The following is a 19,189-nucleotide window of genomic DNA, read 5'->3' as shown; positions in this document are numbered from 1 at the left end:
GAGACTGTCTCTGTGTTTTAGATTTTACAGTTCCTTTTGTTGAACTGTGGACCTTTATGCTAAAAATCATCAAAGCTGTTCCCAGCCGCTGTGATGGAACCATGTTGAACTCAGATCACTAAGCAATGCCTGGGGGACTCTAATTAAATCTTAAGAAAGATCTGGAAGGCCCAGAGATAACCTAGAACCAGATGGTCAGAAGAAGTATGAATCTGGGCTCTAAAAACCGTGTGAGCTTGAATTAGTATCGACAAGCTGAATAAGTGTGCAACAACTAAGGTTTCAGAGCAGTTGGTACATGTTTTATGCTCTGGTTTGTAAGCTTTCTAGGAGGATGGAAATCCGGTTAGTTACTGTGCCTTGTTCCTAAACCGTGACTATCTTTCTGTTGTGTGTCCCTAGAAAACTTCCGCCTGAAAAAAACAAAACAAAACAAACAAACAAACAAACAAAAAAACCAGAAGGGCTGCCATGAATTTTCTGAGGTCCCAGAGTAGACACAAAAGCACCTTCTTAGAGCCCAGTCAGCGGAGGGAGGCAGCTTGTACAGGCAAGCCTGTGCCTCTCAAAGACTGGGAATCAGAGTCTTTCCCCAGGGGGTTTCCAACTAGTTTGCACTTCAGAAAAATCTTTTCTTTCTCCTGCTGGTCACGCCCTGCAAAGAATTTTCTTCTAACCAAAAGAGAGAGAGAAAAAAAAAGTTTTATAATCAAAGATCCTTGTCCTTAGTTGTTGGACATCAAAGGAAGTTTGGAGACTGGGAGATTATTTGAGCACCCAGAATTTATTTTGAATGCAAACTTGCAACATTAGCAAGTGCCCCAAAGCACATACGTAGAGCTGGAGGAGAGCCCTTAGAACTATATCTTTATCCATCCTTGCTTAGCTGGATAAGGTACAAATGGGTTGAGGTCCTCTGTCTGTGGACTTACCCCAGGAATGTTGGGGTTTTGAGCTGCTGACTTACTGGAAAAGGCCACCCACCCTATGTCTGCTATTTTATAACCTTGTGTTTGGAAATATCGGGTACTGTGGAGAAACAAAATCATCCTTTTTAACCTTCATTGCTTCAACTCTTGGGAACTTGGTGTTTCTGGGCAGTCGATGATATCAGCAGGTTTTGGGAGTCACATTCTCTGCATTTCCCTATTGTCTCTGAGGAGTCGTGATGTCACTTTCTCCCACAGAGGAAGACCTGGGCACCCTGAGGGCCTGAACTCAGCTCTTGGCAGGTAAATGAAGGAGGAACTTGCTCTTAGATTTCAAGTGAGTGAGTCAGGTGCAGAGAGACGTGGCCTGGCCGTGGTCAGCGCCATCATTGCTGCCACAGCTCATTAGTCATCTGTGGAGAACTGAGACTGTAGACTACAGAACTGTTTTTCTGGGTGAGAACAAAGATTCACTTAATATTTCTATTTTTATGGTTTTGACATCTATAGGACATTATTTTCCAAGCTTTCTGCTCCCTCTTGACTGTCCTTCTTTTAATCCAGGAACTTTCTACGTTTCTGAAAACCCATTTATATTATACTGATTGTTTTCATAGAACAGATTAACAGCATCAGCCAAAACAGAGGACAGAAATGAAGGGCAAAGAATCTGGTGAATCTGCCCAGGGCCAAGTACAGTGTTACCTTAATCTTAGTTCTGTGGTTGGGAACTGAAGAGTGTTTGCCCTCCGAGGCAGAGCAGTGGTTAGAAATTGAATTCCAGGAGCCCCCAAAAATGCTCAGTTTCCAATAATGGCAGTTACCAGTGCCCCCCCACAGGGATTCTATGCCGCTCTGAGATCTTTCTTGTGGTGGCCTTGTGGTTTAAAAAGGTATCATCAGTTAGAAAGGTCTCCCCTGGAGACAAACCTCAGAGAAACATCACTTGTCTATCTTTGCCACTAAAAATAATCTTTTATGGTTTTATTCTTTTCTGAACTAACATGATATATAGTTTTGTGGGGTTTTTTTGGAAAGTCTTTTTCACAGACTCATCCACAGACTATTCTCCAAAGTTTTTTTAATTTTTTATTTTATTTGAGTATGTGTGTCACACATGCATTATATGCTACAGGTGTGGGAGTCCTGTGGAAGATACAAAAGAGAGACTATACCTGGAACTGTAGTTACACTGGTGGCAGTTGTGAGCCACCAGTGTGGGTGCTGGCAACAGAACTTGGGTCCTCTGGAAGAGTAGCCAGTCTTAACCACTGCGCTATCTCACCAGCCTTCTCAAAGGATTTAAATGTACTAGTTTGCTCTAGGACAGTAATGCAAACTCTGAAATAAATGAGATTTACCAGTTTATTTTACTTAGCAGTGAAAACTTACCTATTCAAGATCAGTTTATAGTCTAATGGATACAGCTGACAGTGATGGAGGAAGGGTGGGAGGGTGGGTCACATTACTATGTGGACAAGAGAAAAAAAAAGCAGTGTCAGAAAAGAAAAAAAAAAAAAAAAAAAAAAGGAAAGGACAGAGGAAGGAAGGGAGGGAGGAAGGAAGGAAAAAGAAATGTTATGCCAAGGCATGAAATTCCAGGAAACAGGAAGACCTCCTACTGAGAACATTAGCGTTAACATTTGGAGGGTGTAATGGCACACACCTTTAATCCCAGCATGCAGGAGGCCGAGACAGGTGGATCTCAGTGAGTTTGAGGCCAGTCTGGTCTACAAAGGGAGTTTCAGGCCAGCCAGGGCTATTTAGAGAGACCTTGTCTCAAAACAACAACAATAATAACAACAAAATCCCAAACCTAAACGAACAACCTTGACTATTCATGTATTATTAGTTTATATAGAGCTTTTAAAAACTATATGAGGATCATATTAGTAAAATTTACTGACAATAAGAATCCTTCTAGTCTAAATAAAGACCTAGAGAATTAAAGTATGAGCAGGGTAACTGATCGGCAGCTGGCTTCGCGTTCGTGCTCTTATTCTCCGGAGTTGTACACGTGAACCAAATGAATGTTGTTATATAAAATGCTCATATTTTCCAAGTGCTATTTATCATTCCTCAAGGTGTAGGGCAAGATATCACATTATGTTTTCATTTTTGTTGTTTTCTAAAGGGAAGTTTGAGGTGGAGGTTGTCTGGCAGGTTTCCACACTTCCGTCGTACCACCTGCCCTGGCAGAGACAATAGCGTCAAAAGTCACCGTCTTTACGACTGCACCTGCCTCACGAATGCTGCCAGGAGATCTGATTTTTCTCCTGTAGCTAAACCACCCTGAAACTGTAATATTCCCGACACCCAAACAGTGGGTGCATGGCATGTCCTCATTTCCAGAGGACCAGGAAAGAGCCAGTTCTCCCGCTGATGACTTGTGCAGGTTTTGGCGAGGCATTTGGTGATCATTACATTATCAAGTGAAGGAGGTGCAACTTTTATGGTTTTCTGATGTTCACCTGGTTTTCAAGACTTCTGTAAGGATCTACCAATGGTTTCGAATCAAGTGATAACTTGATATTTAAAACTTATCCCCTGCAATTCTGCATCTAAAGAGATTGAGGGAGAACAATCTATCCAAAATAGAGGAGACACATTCCAGGCTGAGGCCGCCATGTGGTGCACTGGGGGGGGGGGGGTGTTGGGGGAGGTGAGAAGCTGCGGGCGGGCCGCTCTTGCTGGTTTCCCAGCAGTGCACGTTCTCTACTTGGCCACCAGATAAAAGCTCTTCAATTAGCCAGTTGTTTAGGAGGTAACAAAACAATCTCATGAATATTTTTTTCTTTTAAATTATCAGAGTGTTTCTTGGGTTCCTTCAGGGCAGAATCACCTCCTTTGCTTTTCATTTTTGAATATAGCTGGAAACATGCTAGCCTAAGAACACAATTTCTATCACCAATCAAATCACTGAAGATAATATGCCCCCTAAATGGTGCTACCTGCACAGTACCCCCACCTAGTGATACACTGTGATAATAAGGCACAAACTGTGCTCTGCAGTAAGGGAGGACATCCTGCACCGAACGGACTCTCGGGTCCCTGTGCTTCAGTCTCATCTCTGATCCTGTGTGGCTTCATGACCTCAAGGAAAACTGCTTCACCTCTGTGAGCTGTGTCCTCTTGAGTGAAGTGGGGATGATGACAACAAACGGCCTGCCCACCCGGAAAGAAAGAATACGGAGATCTACCTTTGAAGATTGCACGTGCAAAGCAGTATTATTAATAGCAGTTAGACACGGGCTACTTCTCAATCATTCAGTAACTGTCAGAAGAATTAAAAAGTATGGGGGTTATTTATTTAGAGACAACTAACTTAACTTGGTATTATCCCTAAATAGCTAGCTAGGCTATTGATCAAGGGATTGATTAATGTTCCAGTAGTTCCAGTAGTCCAAGAGGCAGTGGCTTGGAGAATGACTGTGAGTTCTAGGGTGGGGACTTAAGTTCTGCATCTGTCTTGGTTGTGCTGTAGTGAATCACTTCTCTGCCCTGGACCTTTGTACATGTGGCCACTCTACATTGGTGAGCCATGAGCATGTGTCCATGGTTAATAAGCTGATCGTGAACACCAAGCAGAAGCGCTCTGCCTCTCCACTTGGTGCCAGAAGGGTCCTGGCACTGCACTAACATAACACTTCCTCCTTCCCACTGTGGCCTTTTAGAGTGATGTATCTCATTGCTTTGAACCAACTGCTTAGAATCCTGTGCAGCTTGGCTGTAAGGCATTTGGGATTGTGATGGGGACTAACTTATTCAGTTCATTATGCTGTACTGGTCCCGACATGTCTTCTGAGGCTCAGCAGATAAAATTCTATCTCCTGCTCAGAAAATATCTCTACAGCTCTCGAGCCTCATCTGAGAAGAGTCAGATCAAAATAGGGACAGAAGCAGAGTCCTAGTTACAGAACCACCAAATGTCTGAAGCACTGACCCTTTTTTTAGGTGAAGAACATTCCTCTAGCCATCTCTGAGACCGGTCTTCTGTGGGGTGAAAAGTCAGTTTTGTAGTTTTACCAGCGTGAAGCCTGTTCCCCAAATAGGTAAATAATGGGATAAAGGTAATGACAGGTTTCCTGGTCTTTTCTCCTTATCTGTCATGATTAAGCATACACGGCCTATAACTCAGTTACCTTTATTAACCTTTCAGCACTAGCCTGGCATCAGCACACAGTCACCAGGACAAAACGGCGGGAGTTAGGAGAGGAGGTGGGCAGAGAAGGGTAGAGGGGACAAATGTTTTCCTTATTACTAGTTTTAAGTAACATCCTTCCTCTCTGAAGACACTTCTGAGAGTAAACTCTGTCCTTCCCAGGCCTAATAAAGATTAGTGCACAAAGCTTGCAAAGCATTTGAGTCCCTTTGAAATGAAAGCTGGGATAGGCACTCAGCATCGCTGTTGTCATGGATAGACACTCAGCATCGCTGTTGTCATGGATAGACAGACACTCAGCATCGCTGTTGTCATGGAAAAGGAAAGCCTAGCAGCCATACTTCGGTCGTTCCAGCGGTCTTGTTTGATGTCTCTTTCTGACCTTTACCTCTTGATATCTTTATACATTTATTGAGGCTGTTGGACAAAGTCTTGAGATCCTAAACCATAGGGTGTTAAGAATGTAAGAAGGAAAGGCTGCTAGCCTCTGCTTCTTGTTATTTTTGTTTGCTTTATTTGGTGGGCAGGGTTTTGCTACACAGCCCAGCCAGCCTGAAAGCCTAAACCTCATGCTTCACCTCCTGAGTGCTGGGATTACAGTAGGTGCCACCAGGCCTGGCTAGCCTCCAGGTCTATGCGTGGAATTTTTTAAAACATTTTTTTTCTGTCTTTAGATACCTTGTTGTTCCAGTTTGATAATCCTAGTGGCAAGGTTAATTTAATCTGTTCATTCGAGGCTGTGTGTCCCATTGTTAATAATCTGTGAGCTGAGGTTTCATAGGAAATTTTTCATTAAATAAAATAAATATGCATACAAAAGTAAAGCAGGTTCTATGATAACTAGAATGTCTGTATATTGTGCTTATGCCCTACAGATAAATTAAAAGGAAGAAGCAGAACATAACATCAGAATCTCCTGGGCAGACCCTAAGTCTAACGCATGGTTTCATGTTAAGAATGCCCATGATATGACGCTTGTAGTGTCAAAAAACATATAGAGTAAGTTATGTATGATATAACTTACTTAGATAAGAAAAATACACCCATATTTTTTAGAAAGGGGTTCAAAGCTACAAATTGAATTTAAAAGTGCTTCCTGGTTTTAAGCAGGTAAATAAATCAAAATATCATCATTAGTCAGGGACCTGCATTAACCAGAACACCCTACACCCTAGCTAGCAAGTGTATCTGAGAATCAGAGTCATCTTTTCTGCATGCGTCTCTCCATGAATGTCTGTCTTCTGCTGAGGATGGCATCAGGACCAGCACGATCCTGCTTGGTTACATCTGAATTCTGCACCTCATCCTTTTCCTCTTTCTTCTTTTCTTCCTCATACTCACTTTTTAAAATGTTGTTCATTGCTTTTAGGCTGTGATGTTGCTGTGTTTACACAGGGGGCGTGTCCTTAATAGTCCTAATCGTTTGTTTTAAAATTTTAAGTGATTGTCCTACAGTAACATTTGTTTATCTACACACACACCTTTCAGTTGAGTTTGTCCGGTGGCTTTTGAGTTTGTTGTTGTTTTGAGACCAGGTCTCATTGTGTAGCTTTGACAGACATGGAACTCACTATGTAGGGCTAAAACCACCTCAAACTCTTAGAAATTCTCCTGCCTCTGTCTCCCTACTGCAGGGATTAAAGGTTTTGGCTACCGGGCCTGGCCTGATTTCATTTTTTGAGGCAGAGTCTTGTGTATCCCAGGCTGCCCTGATGCTTATTATGTAGCTGATCTTAAACCCCTGTTTGTCCTGCACCTGCCTCCTGAGTGCTAGGGTCACCGGCAACACAGGCGTGGGTGGGATGAACTCATTCCCCCCCAAGCTTTCAGGAAATAAGTAATCATACTGGGCCTTTCCATTGGAACCAAAAGAACTCAAGTTCTACAAGACCCTGAAGCCAAGGGTGGATGTATTTTGGCCCTGCCTGATGGGAAACTGAAATTGTCATCACAGTCAACTTTACACTAAAGCAACTATGACTCTACCATAGGAATATATATTTGAAAACAAAACAATAAAAAAGAATATCTTGAACATAAACATATAAACACACATGTATTTGTAGAGAGAATAAATAACCCCCCACTTTGGTGTTTTGAGACAGGGTTTCACTCTTAGCCCAGGCTGGCCTAGAATAGGCCCCTTGTCTCAAATTTCAGTAAATGCTTTTAAATGTTGTCGTTGTTGAGTGGAGTGAGTGGGTGTGATGCTGCTAGCGCTCGCGTGGGTGTTTCTCTGTAGGCTACAGTACCATGCAACTGCACTGCACGCTGGGCTGCATGCTGACCTGTGTCTTCCCTGTCTCCATCAGATGCAGGTTTACATTTCAGAGGGAGTTAGACAAGACAGCCCAGGACAGAGAAGAACAGAAATGGCAGCCTCTGGTTTTGGAAGGCCGCTTCCTGGGGGACTTCTCAGTGAAATGCTGAAGTATGACATCATCCCGGTGTAGTTTCCCAGTAGCTGTTTGTAAGCGCAGTTCCCGAAATCATCTAGAAAAGGTTGTTAGACAAACCTTTCCCTTTTCAGGGGTAGATCCAGCATCTTCCTCTCTCTCTCTCTCTCTCTCTCTCTCTCTCTCTCTCTCTCTCTCTTTCTCTCTCTCTCTCTCTTTTTCTCTCTCTTCCTCCCTCCCTCCCCTGTCTCTTCTTCCCCCCTCTCTTCCTCTCTCCCTCTTCTTCTTTCTCTGTCTCTCCCTTTCTCTCTCTCTCCTCCCCACTCTACCCCTCCCTCCCTCTCTCTTTATTTCTTTTGAGTTTAACACTAGATCTTTAAAGTGAGAGGTGTCACATATTTCAAAAGAACATCTTTCAAACTCTCATGTTTTATAGATTTCCGATTTTATTGCCATAATAGACTTACTTGGCATGGAATTCTGACCATATATAGAAACTCAAGTGTATGTAATGATAAACTGCCCTTCAAAAAAAAAAAAAAAAGGAGAAAAAGAAAAGAAGAGGTAGCGTGAGAGCTGTTGCAATACTGTAGGCTTAAATGCATCTTGGTGGGGAGCTAGCTCTGTCATCTGGCACAGCACTGAGATTTCTGTGTGTTTAAAGGTAGACAACATACCATTACCTCATTGACTGCCTCATTGACCGTGTTCTTTCTTTACTCTTTGGATAGACAGGGACTGCTCTCACAGATGTTCTGGCTTTTGCTAAGCCCTTACCTTATATTGTTTCCCCAAAGTAACTAAGGATCCTGTTTAATATTTGCTGGGTTTGCTAGTTACTGATGGCAGAATGAGGTTGTGGTGGCAAGCTTGTAAAGAAGGGAATCAGTACCGTTTATCTACTTGTATGTGTTGTCAACCTGTCCAAGCAAACCCATTATATGGAAAACTGATAGGGAGCTCTGTTTTTCTCCTGATACCCTTGTCTGCGCAGCACCATGCCCTACTTTGGAGAACCTGGGCTAGGATACGGTGTCTGGAATGTCTGTAAAATAGGGAAGCCACTGTGCCTCCATTGATTTCCCCAGCTCTGGAGGAGAGAAGGAATGGGAGGATGAAAGGGCTTATTTTCCTCTAATAGTCCTGAAATTCAAAGACACAGCTGGTGTTTCAGTGGTGCCAGCACATCTGGAGCAGCCCAGTTAGTGGAGAAGTAGCTGTTACCTGTGCCCTTTCTGTTGTTAGTCTCTGATGTCCCTTGCCAGAACCTGGTAGATCACTGGCCCAAGTCCTGCCTTTTTGCTGGGCCTCTTTGAATTCCTCTGTACAAATCTGGCCTACCAGTAGGGTCTCTAGGCAGTGGGCAGTAAGTGCACACCACACCTCTTGAGGAAGCTTAGTGGAGATCTTGTTTCTGCATCCTTCACAGTTACGATGCTAGTGCATTCTGGCTCACTTGACTTCTATTTCTCAAAGAACTTAGTAAGTGATGGCTCACCATTTGTACAAAATTCAATGCACAGCTTTTCATCACTCCTTCTGACATTGTCTTAGACTTGAAGTGTGCCCTCATCCTTCTTTGAAGCTATTTTCAAGAATGATCCAGGGCCAGATTTGAAGGTATTCTCTGGGTTTCTTCGAAAACTCACCATCTTCTTACAGGTGAGTTTTTGTTTTAACCTTTCAAGCTTACCATAAACTCAAATGATTTTCACAAGTTCAGTGCAACCAAGACTTATTCTTGTATTCTGAAAATCAAACTGACCTTAGCCCAAGAAAGAAGAGTACTCCAGAAGATAGGTGTCCAGAGAATGTCGGGAATGTCTCCTTTGAAGTGCCCCAACAATACATAATTGTTTCCATTCAGAGCGTTGTTCACAGGTTGTGGTCCAAGTAAATACATGTTTGAGGACTGGAGTGGGTAAGTGATGAGTGTGTGCTTAGTATGCACAAAGCCCTGGGTTCAGTTCCCAGCACCAAGAAAAAAAAAAAAAAAAAGAAGAAGCAAAACAAAAGAGTGAGTGTACATGGTGCATAGTGTGGTTCAGAGTGCTTGCAGCATGGTGGTAAAGCTCACAAATCCAATCCACTAATGAAAACGGTCATGGCAGGCAGGGCCTGGTGCTCCCGGCCTGAAATCTCAGCACTGGTGAGGTAGAGATAGGGACTCAGGAAATTGAGGTCCTCCTCAACTGCATAAGGAGTTCAAAGACAACCTGGCCTTTGTGAGACCCCCCATATGAAAAAACAAACAGTCCAAATCCATCTCTCTGCCAGGAAGATAAAGTGAGGAGTGGTTGAAGTGGGAGGGCCTGTCTCCTGCTGCACAGGCTAGGCCAACAGCCGCTCCAACAGGTTAGCACAAAGATAACAAAGTCCTATCCCATTGACACTGCTACAAAGGATGTTCAGGTAGACACAATTCGATCGTGAGTGATGGTTATAGTCACATTTAGATAAAAAGAGTTGGGGTTATACTTTGCCTCTTTCTTTCTCTGGAACCCAGGGCCTGGTCTATGGTGAGCATGCGTTCTACCGTTGAGCTACACCCTCAGCCCCCAGAGTTTCTTCTAAAGTAATGGTTTGCTAATGGATTATGTTTTGACATAGGTTCACATATGGAAATCTTTTGAAAAATCATATAATTCCTACTTAGATTGTGAGAAAGCTGAGGCAAGAAGTTTTGGACTGGGTGCCAACTAGTGCCTCCCATAGTGACCTTAGAGATCTACCCTCCATGCAGTGGTTGTCATTTACTCCCCTTTCACATGTATTCAGAGATCAACATGTACTTAAGAGGCTATTGGGCCTCTTCTGGAGTCCATATAGAGGGCTGTAATTAGCAGGCTCGGTGCTCTGGTTTGAGTGTTCTTCAGCTGTCTATGTACCCAGAATGCTCTCCCACCAATGTTGGTGACAGGTCTGTTTTTCCTGTTTTTCATAGACTAGCTGGCTTTCATGATCTCTCTTGATGACATGATTTGTACTCAGTGCGTATTTCCAAAAGCATTCTAACTCTCCCAGATGCATACCAACCAGGCTCTTGGGATTCATCTCCCTAATTTTATTTACTTTTGTTCTGTTTTTTGAGACAAGGTCTTCCTGTACCCTGGCGTCCACCTACCTACACCTTCCAAGCGCTGAGATTATGAATGTATGCCACCACATCGGGCCTGTTTGGTTTTTGAGTTGGGGAGGGCTTGCTGCATATTCCAGGTATGATATTGTCTGTGTAGCTCAGGCTGGCTCCAGGTATGATGTTGTCTGTGTAGCTCAGGCTGGCTATATGACCTTGCAGCACTCATACCACTTCAGTCCCCAGAGTACCAGGATTGTGGGTAGACATCACCAGTGCTAGGCTGCTAGGCTGTGCTTTTTTTTTTTTTTTTTTTTTTGAAGTTCCCTACTCTGTTCTGGCATCAAGGTGATTTTTTTCCCCAGCTTGTACATTGCCCTCTCTGTTCTCTGTTCAGTGTTTTGTATGTGGTCAATTTTTTTTTTTTTTTTTTTTTTTTTAGGTCTCTTGCCTAGGAACTGTTTGCCATATCACATAGTGCAGATTTTTGTTTCATGTCAAGTATCTTATTTCTCTACCCTGCTGTCCTCTGGCTCCCGGCTGCAAAGACTCTTACCTACACCTAATCTGGAGTCTCTCAGATCCTGAGTGGACCTTCACCCTTTTCTCTGTCCAAAGCACTCCTCAATATTCAATATCCTCAGCATCTGGGTCACTCCTGATTTTTCTACTATTTTGCTCTGGTCTAGGAGAAAGGGAAGAAAGGAAAGAAAGGGGAGTTGAGGGGGGAAGAAGGAGAGAGGATGGGAGGGAGAAAAGAAGGAGAGAGAGAGGAAGGGGAGGGAGGGAGAGAGAGGAAGGGAAAAAGAGAGAGAGAGAGAGAGAGAGAGAGAGAGAGAGAGAGAGAGAGAGAGAGATTCTGAACACTCCTTTTGTCGGCATCTCTGTGAGGTGCTTTGGAAAGACTCCAGCTAGGCATGGAAGGGCTCTTTGATAATATCTGACGGGTGGGTAAGAATTTCGGGCACCTGGCCAAGATACACACTGCCTGTAATCGTTAACTCAGTCTGTAAACAGTTCAAACGGCACCGAGAGGCCGTCCTTTATTACATTAGAAGAAGCCTTTCATCTCTCTTGCTAAGGAGCCAGGTATCCAGGATTGGCCTCCACTATGGCTTTGCAGCCGTGGTATTCTGTGCACAGCACCAAGACCCAGGACATGCAGGAACATATAATGAAGCCTTCTCCAAATGACTGCCTTTCAAGCTTTATGCATTGGAGCAATAACTAAGGAACTTCCTGTTGCTTTGCACCTGGCTGGTGCTGGGAAGGAAAAGTGTGGGGAGTGGGGCCAGGACCAATCGTCAGGGAAGGAGGTAGAAAATTCATTTCCCACCCACACGAGTGTCTGCAAACTCTGGAGCCTCCCCCTCACTCTTCATTCTGCCCCTTGGCTCCTACTGCTGAGTTTGGTCCTCAGAGAATTTGATGTCTTTAATTAGCCATACAATTGCTCAATATCCCCAGACTCTAGTTTAGGGCACAATGCTCTGCTATGGAGCCCCCACCCCGCCAGGAGCCAAAGATAACAAACATTCCTGCCCTGGAGGTGCTAGCTAACTGAGACCTTAAGACAATACTAGATCTATAAGAGAGATGCGCTGTCCAAGTGTACAGTAAGTGCCAAGTAAGCTGTACAATGGGTTTTATGGGCACTCACAGTGAGAGAGTAGCTGTGCATACAGGGCCGATGGGGAAAACCCCATTGCATTCTGTGAAAAGTAAAATATCTTTCAGTGCGTTAAAAAAAAAAAATGTGGCTTTTTTTCTAGTCTCTCTTTCACTTCCTTTCTCTAATGAAAGTCGCTGAGCAATAAGAGTGTTTTAGGCACTTAGCTGAAATCAGTAAACTTGGGAGCTCTGTGTTTGTTTTTTTGAAACCAGGTCTCACATAGTCTAGGCTGAGAACGAACTTGAGCTCCGGACCCTCTGCCCTCCACCTCCCTAGTACTGGGATCACAATCCTGAGCCACCGCACTCAGAGTGCGCCGCGATGGTGGACAGATCTAACGTTCTGTTCCTTCTAAGCGAGCACTCTTATCAACTAGCAGCCCAAGCGGCCCCTTAACCTGGTCTCAGCCTTCAGACAATGGGCCAGAGTAGTTTTGCAGAGGTAGACTTCCAAGACCTATTTTCTCACAGGGTATTCTGGACCCTAACTGTGATACAGGAAATTCAATGGAAACTTACCAAAGCATCTTAGTTAACAAAGACACTCCGGCTGGGCAGTGGTGGCGCACGCACGCCTTTAATCCCAGCACTTGGGAGGCAGAGGCAGGCAGATTTCTGAGTTTGAGGCCAGCCTGGTCTACAGAGTTCCAGGACAGTGAGGGCTACACAGAGAAACCCTAACTCAAAAAAAACAAACAACAACAACAAACAAAAAAACCAAACAAACAACCTCCCCCCCCCCAAAAAAAAAAAAAACAAAGACACTCCAAACCTGCCTCATCTCCTCATTTTTAGATAGACTCTTGCTCTGTAGCCTAGGCTAGTCTGGAATATACACTATGTTGCTCAGGCTAGCCTTAAACTCAAGGCAATCCTCCTGCCTATGTCCCAGATACTGGGACTATTGTTATGAGCCACCATCCCCAGTGTAGAAAAACCCCTTTCTGATTAATATATTTGAAAATGTTCAAGTATAAAGACTAATGTTGGCAGAAACAGTTCATTTGATAAAACCAAGTGCCAGAATTTAGATTAATCATAGTTTTGTTTGTTTGTTGTTTGAGTGTCCCCAGCCTAGGCGTCACACGTTCTGTGTAGTCAGGGAGCATCTTGAATTTGTGATCTTCAGATCCACATCCCAAGTTCTGGGATTATAGGCATGACCCACAATGTCTGGTTTCTTCAGTGCTGGGCAATCAAGCCCAGGTTCTTCTGCATGTTAGGTAAGCACGCTACCAGCGTATCTAGATGCCTTACCTACGCCATGTTTAAATAGATGTGGAATAAAGCCTCACTTGAGTATTATTGAAGCCGAGCATCAAAGACCCAGGTTTGCCCCTTCTACCATAATCTTGAGTGTAAGCAGCTAAACTCTTCCTCTGCAGAACAGAAGTTTAACATTTGCCTCAGTCTTCCCAACTAAAGGGAAAACAGAACCAGGAGCCATTCTTCCTGAGGAAGGGCCAGGCTGCCGAAGACCTGAACTCCTCCTCTGACTCCTAGTTCAGCTGTTTACTTTGTATTTTGCTCAGATTTCTGGGTCATCTTATTTATTTTGCATTTGAGGTTTGTCTGCTTCTCTCTATCTTGATTTCTGTGCTGATTCTGAAAATAGCTTTGGGGAACTGGGATAAAAAAGAAGACAGAGCTGCTGATGGTGTTCTTGTTAGTGCCAGCCCACAGCCTTTGGTGTATTCAGTAAACTCGTGTGTGCATGTGCGTGTGCTTGTGTGTGTGTCCGCGCGTGTGTGCACCCATGCATGTTGTAAGAGAGAGGTTGGGAAATGTACAGCCTCAGTGTCCATCAGGGCTTGGCCTCTAGCTCACTAACTTGCTAAGGATGAGCCAGGGCGTCCTTCCTTTCATTTGAGACAACTAATATTTTCCCCGTTTCGTGGAAAAAGCGGTAATTCGACCTTTAAAGAAATCCATCCACCCCTTTATAAGCGCGCAGGCGCCGGGTTAATCAGTTTGCTCAGCACTCTTACTTGTTTATGGAGGATGGAAGAGTGGTTATTTGAAAGCACATGTTAGGTCCTAGTTATGTAGCAGAATCATAGAAACCCAGATTTCATATAGTACCCGTGTAAGGAAGCACTGAAGCTTGCTCTCTGACTGGCCCAGCCATGCAATGAATGGTCAATTCTGAGGCTACCTGCAACCTGAATGTGGTGGGGAAGTGACAGAGGAGTCCTCGAATTTTCCTCATGTAAAGAAAGAATCTGCCTTTTGAGACATGACCAATCTTCACTTTTGGCTTCCCACCCGGGTTGCTTTTCTTCTATGTTTAGTGGAGAAAATACCAGGAATTGCTTTCTCCTCTTGCAGTCACGGTTGCACAAGTTTACGTGTACCAGGGCACTTTTAGAAGACTTGCTAAAATGCACATGCTGGGCCCTGCCTGGAGGGTTTCTGACCCGGTGTGTCTTGATGTAGGGCCTGAAACTTTCTAAAAATTCCCAGGTGGGGTTGGTGCTGCTGGCCTGGAGACTCCGCGTCGAGAACCACTGCTCTAGACTACTTCCTACCTTACAGTCATTGTGACACCAACCGTTTCTGCTATCATCACAAGGCAACAGCCAAACAAAGCTTAAGACAGACTGACTTTAATGTTTCCTAAGTGACCACTTGGTTGTGACAGATTTTTGTCGAGCTTGCAGAGATAAAACACAACCTTAGAAGTCGTGTCCCGAGGCTAGGTGAGTTGCCTACCTACCACCACCAGGCATTCAATGTCTTATTGACTTGAAAACAGCAGGCAACATGCAAGAACTTGCTTTAAGAAAAAATATTAGCTAGACTACAGAACTGGCAATGTGGCTCCAGGGGATGAAGCCAGTGTTCTGGCTCAGTGTGTGTCATCTTCAGAGGGAAGGTTTACAGGTTTGCCCTGCCTTCAGGAGTTTCCACTTTTCTGAACTAGCAAATCCCGTAGTCTGTGCATTAGGTTGTATTAAAACCAACTGGATGGCTGGGCTGGTGCCACATAAGCCCAGCACTTGGGGGTTCAAGGTCATCTTGGTCTACATAGAGTTCCAGGATAGCCCAAGCTACTTGGTAAGAGCCTGACTCAAAACAAAACCAAAATTTAGTTGGGGCCAGTGAGAAGGTTCAGTGGGTAAGGCACTTGATGCTAATACTACAGGCCTGACACAGAGTCCTATCCCAGAGCCCACATGGAGGGAGAGAGGGAGACTGATGTCACAAAGTTGTTCTATGACCTCTACACAGCATGTGTTCTCTCTCTCTCTCTCTCTCTCTCTCTCTCTCTCTCTCTCTCTCTCTGTCTCTCACACACACACACACACCAGAAACAGCAACAATAATAATCACATTCAATTTTTTAAAATAAGAAAAAAAAAGAGAGAAATCAAGCCGGTTTGAGTTGCCCTGTGGCATAGCAAGCAACACAGCGTCATCCTTTTGGACTCACTGTGAAGAAACTGGATCAGATGAACCCAGAAACAGCCACAAACTCCTTTTCTGGAACATTTTCCTTCTAAACATTTTCATGTGTTACTCTTAGCATTTAACATGCTCCACCCAGGTTCTGGAGAGATGGCTCAGTGGTTAAGAGCACTGACTGATCTCCCAGAGGTCCTGAGTTCAATTCCCAGCAACCACATGGTGGCTCACAACCATCTGTAATGGGATCCGATGCCCTCTTCTGGTGTGTCTGAAGACAGCTACAGTGTACTCATATATACATAAAAAATTTAGGAAATATTTAAAAAAATAAAAAATACAATAAAATGCTCCATCCTATGGCCATGTCTAAAGACAAAAACAGTGGGGTTTTTTTGTTTTTGTTTATTTGTTTTGATTTTTTGAGACAGGGTTTCTCTGTGTAGCCCTGGCTGTCCTAGAACTCACTCTGTAGACCAGGCTGGCCTCGAACTCAGAAATCTGCCTGCCTCTGCCTCCCAAGTGCTGGGATTAAAGGCGTGTGCCACCACCGCCCAGCATAAGCAGTGTTTTTGCAAGCTTGTATCTCCAATTTGTCCACTCAAACTCTAACTCCTTGTTGCCAAGATAGCACATCACTGTGCAGTTCTGGTTGGCCTAGAACTCACTATGTAGCCCAGGTTGCCCAGGCTGACCTCCAGCTTACAGTCCTGCTTTACCCTCCTGAGTCCCAGCCATACAAGCACAGATCACCACGTGAGGCTCTAACTGTCCTCAGCCAACTGCCTACCAGGTTTAACCGCCGTCTCTCGTTCCGCCCCTCCATGACTGACTGAGACGTTCCCTGTGGAAAGCCACCCCTTTGGTTAATGATCATCTTTTGTTCTGTTTTTAAAAATATGGAACACGTCCCGAATTTGCATGCCATCCTCGAACAGAGGCCGTGCTAACCTCCGCATCCTTCCAATTTTAGTGGATGAGCTACTGAAGCGAGCACCCCTCCCCCATCCCCACCCATTTCTCAGGTTTGGAACACCCAACTCCTCCCTCTCCTTCATCCCTGCGATCCAGTCTGTCAGCAGATACTCTCAGCACTTCTCCCATAACTTCTTCCTCTCACTTTCTCGTTATTTACAAAAAAAAAAAGAAAGAAAGAAAGAAAAAAAAGAAAATCCTCAAACACACACACACACACACACAAACCCACAAAAAAATGGAGACAAAAATATACAAGCAAAAGACTAATAGGACAAAAATGCCCACATAAAGCAAAATGAGACCAAAAGTCTACCCCCCCCCCCAATCATCTAATTCATTGTGTTGGTCAGTTGGTCGGTGTGGTTGATATATGCAGTGAGACTCTATTGGACAAAACTAATTTTCCCCTTACAAATAGTTGTCCACTACAGATAGCTTCTAATTGGAGGTGGGAGCCCACGCTTACTTCCCCCCTCTGAACTGGGACCCTATCTGTCACGAACCTGTGCAGGTCCAGTGCGTGCTGCCACAGTCTGTGGGTTCCTATGTGTATGAGTTTGTGTGGACATCGGCCCTGTTGTGTCTGTAAGCCACTGCTTCCTTGGCATGAGTCATCTCTCACCTCCGCTCCTGAGTCCTCCTGCCTCCTCTCCACTTAGATCCTTGAGCCCTGAAATAAGGAGGGAAAGAGGGAGGGGAGAAGGGAGGGAGGGAGGGAGGGAGGGAGGGAGGGAGGGAGGAAAGGAGGGAAGGAGGGAGGGAGAGAAGTAGGGAGAGAGGGAGAGAGAAAAGGAGGGAGGGAGGGAGGGAGGGAGGGAGGAAAGGAGGGAAGGAGGGAGGGAGAGAAGTAAGGAGAGAGGGAGGGAGAAAAGGAGGGAGAGAGGGAGGGAGGGAAGGATGGAGGGAGAGAGGGAAGGAGAAAAGGAAGAAGGGAGGGGAGGAGAAAAGGAGGGAGGGAGGGAAGGAAAGAAGGAGGGAGGGAAGGAAGAAGGGAGGGAGGGAGGGAAGGAGGGAAGGATTGATTTAATGAAGACATCCATTTAGGATGGAATGCTTCAAAATTTCTTACTCTCTGCACATTCAGACCCTGGCTCTTCACATTCAAGTACCTTCACAGGGTTGACCCTACCCCAGCTCTCCAAACATTTTTTTTTTAATTACTTATTTTATTACTACTGTGTGTGTGTGTGTGTGTGTGTGTGTGTGTGCGCGAGCGCAGACATGCATGTATCATGGCAAGTGTGTAGAGGTCAGAGGGCAGCCTTTGGGAGACTCCTTCCACTTGGGCATTCTGGGGACCAGGCTCAGGTTATCTGGCCTGCATGGCAAATAGCTTTACCTACTAATCTACCTCAGGGGCCTCGCTAAGACTCTCTCAGATCTGTTTTTCTCTTCAAAGGAAGACTTATAAGAAACAGATTACAAAGGTACTTTCCCCTAGCCTTTGTTTCTTTTCGAGGATAAAGCTAAGATGTTCCCAAAAAATCCATTTGAAAGGTGTCAGTAGACCAGAGCCTGTCTTTTTTTTTTTTTTTTTTTTTTTTTTTAAACTATGGCTGTTTTTCTCCTATCCAGACCCTGCCCCCTTTAAGAGCTATTTGAAGACCCTCACAATCCCTCGGGCCTGTTGGCTATACCACAGACTGTAGTACTAGACAATATACCCTTTTGTGTCACCGTTGGCCTTGTATATGTCATGTGTGTTCTGGCCTCAACACACTTTTAGGAAGAAAGTAGTTGGTCATCAAATTCTTGTCAACTCTGTAAAAGGACACATTTCAGTACCATTCTAATGTGTCCACAGGGAATGTCTCTCTGTATGTCTGTCCATCTATACACGGTCGGTGGTCACATCAAGAGATTTCCTGTATCTTGACTAGGAGCACTGGGCACTATTTGATCCTTCCTACTTACAGAGAGTTTGGGGGAAAGTGTAGGGACTGCTATTTTGGGGAGAAAGACAGCTCCAGACACAGGTTTGATAATGGCCAGGCTTAGTATGGGCTTAGCGACAGATAGTAGTTAGTGATTTGGCTACTCGGCCTTTGAAGTTTCCCAGGTGGGTGTTGGCTTAGCAATCAGATATGCCGCTGTCTCCAAGGTCAGCCTACCTGAGGAGAAAAGCGAGGCCTGGTGCCTGGGTGCTGCTCTTGCAGCATAAGAGTCCACTTACAGGCTTGTACACAGGAGTACCCGCCCAGACAGAGAGCAAACAATAAGAAAGAAGAGCAGAGGAAAGTGCCCCTCAGTGCAGTCACTGTGTCAACAGAAATAACAGATAAGGCGGCTTTTATAAAGCAGGGATGCAGTGTGGGGGGAGAGTCCATGCACCTGTGGTTGGTGATTCAGAAACTTGGTGCCATATTATATGACTCTATGGGGCCACCTTATGTTCCAGCTTCTCCATGATAGCTGATGTCATACAATTACCCGCTTGTTAACTGGGCCAAGAGGAAAGTATTGGAAGGAAGCCAGAGGAAGGTAGACTTCTATCTTGGCTGAAGCACCGTCAGAACCCATGAAATACATGGCCGTTAGAATCTCCTTTCTACATGGGTGGAGTTATTGTCAG

The 19,189-nt window shown here is 44.6% G+C and overlaps 1 protein-coding gene and 1 non-coding gene across 4 annotated transcripts in view; one reads left to right on the top strand and one right to left on the bottom strand.

Moving 5' to 3' along the window:
- The window catches only part of Rnf43 (ring finger protein 43), a 70,293-nt gene that overhangs the window by 14,481 nt on the left and 36,623 nt on the right, over positions 1–19,189 (top strand). The window lies entirely within an intron of this gene.
- On the bottom strand, positions 16,533–16,636 carry LOC117712113 (U6 spliceosomal RNA). The gene has a single exon (XR_004607189.1). It is a non-coding gene; the product is annotated as a U6 spliceosomal RNA (small nuclear RNA).

This window comes from Arvicanthis niloticus, chromosome 6 (assembly GCF_011762505.2).
Source record: "Arvicanthis niloticus isolate mArvNil1 chromosome 6, mArvNil1.pat.X, whole genome shotgun sequence".
Taxonomy (NCBI): Eukaryota; Metazoa; Chordata; class Mammalia; order Rodentia; family Muridae; genus Arvicanthis; species Arvicanthis niloticus.
Note: the sequence above shows the minus strand (reverse complement) of the source record. Positions and strands in the feature narration are given on the sequence as shown.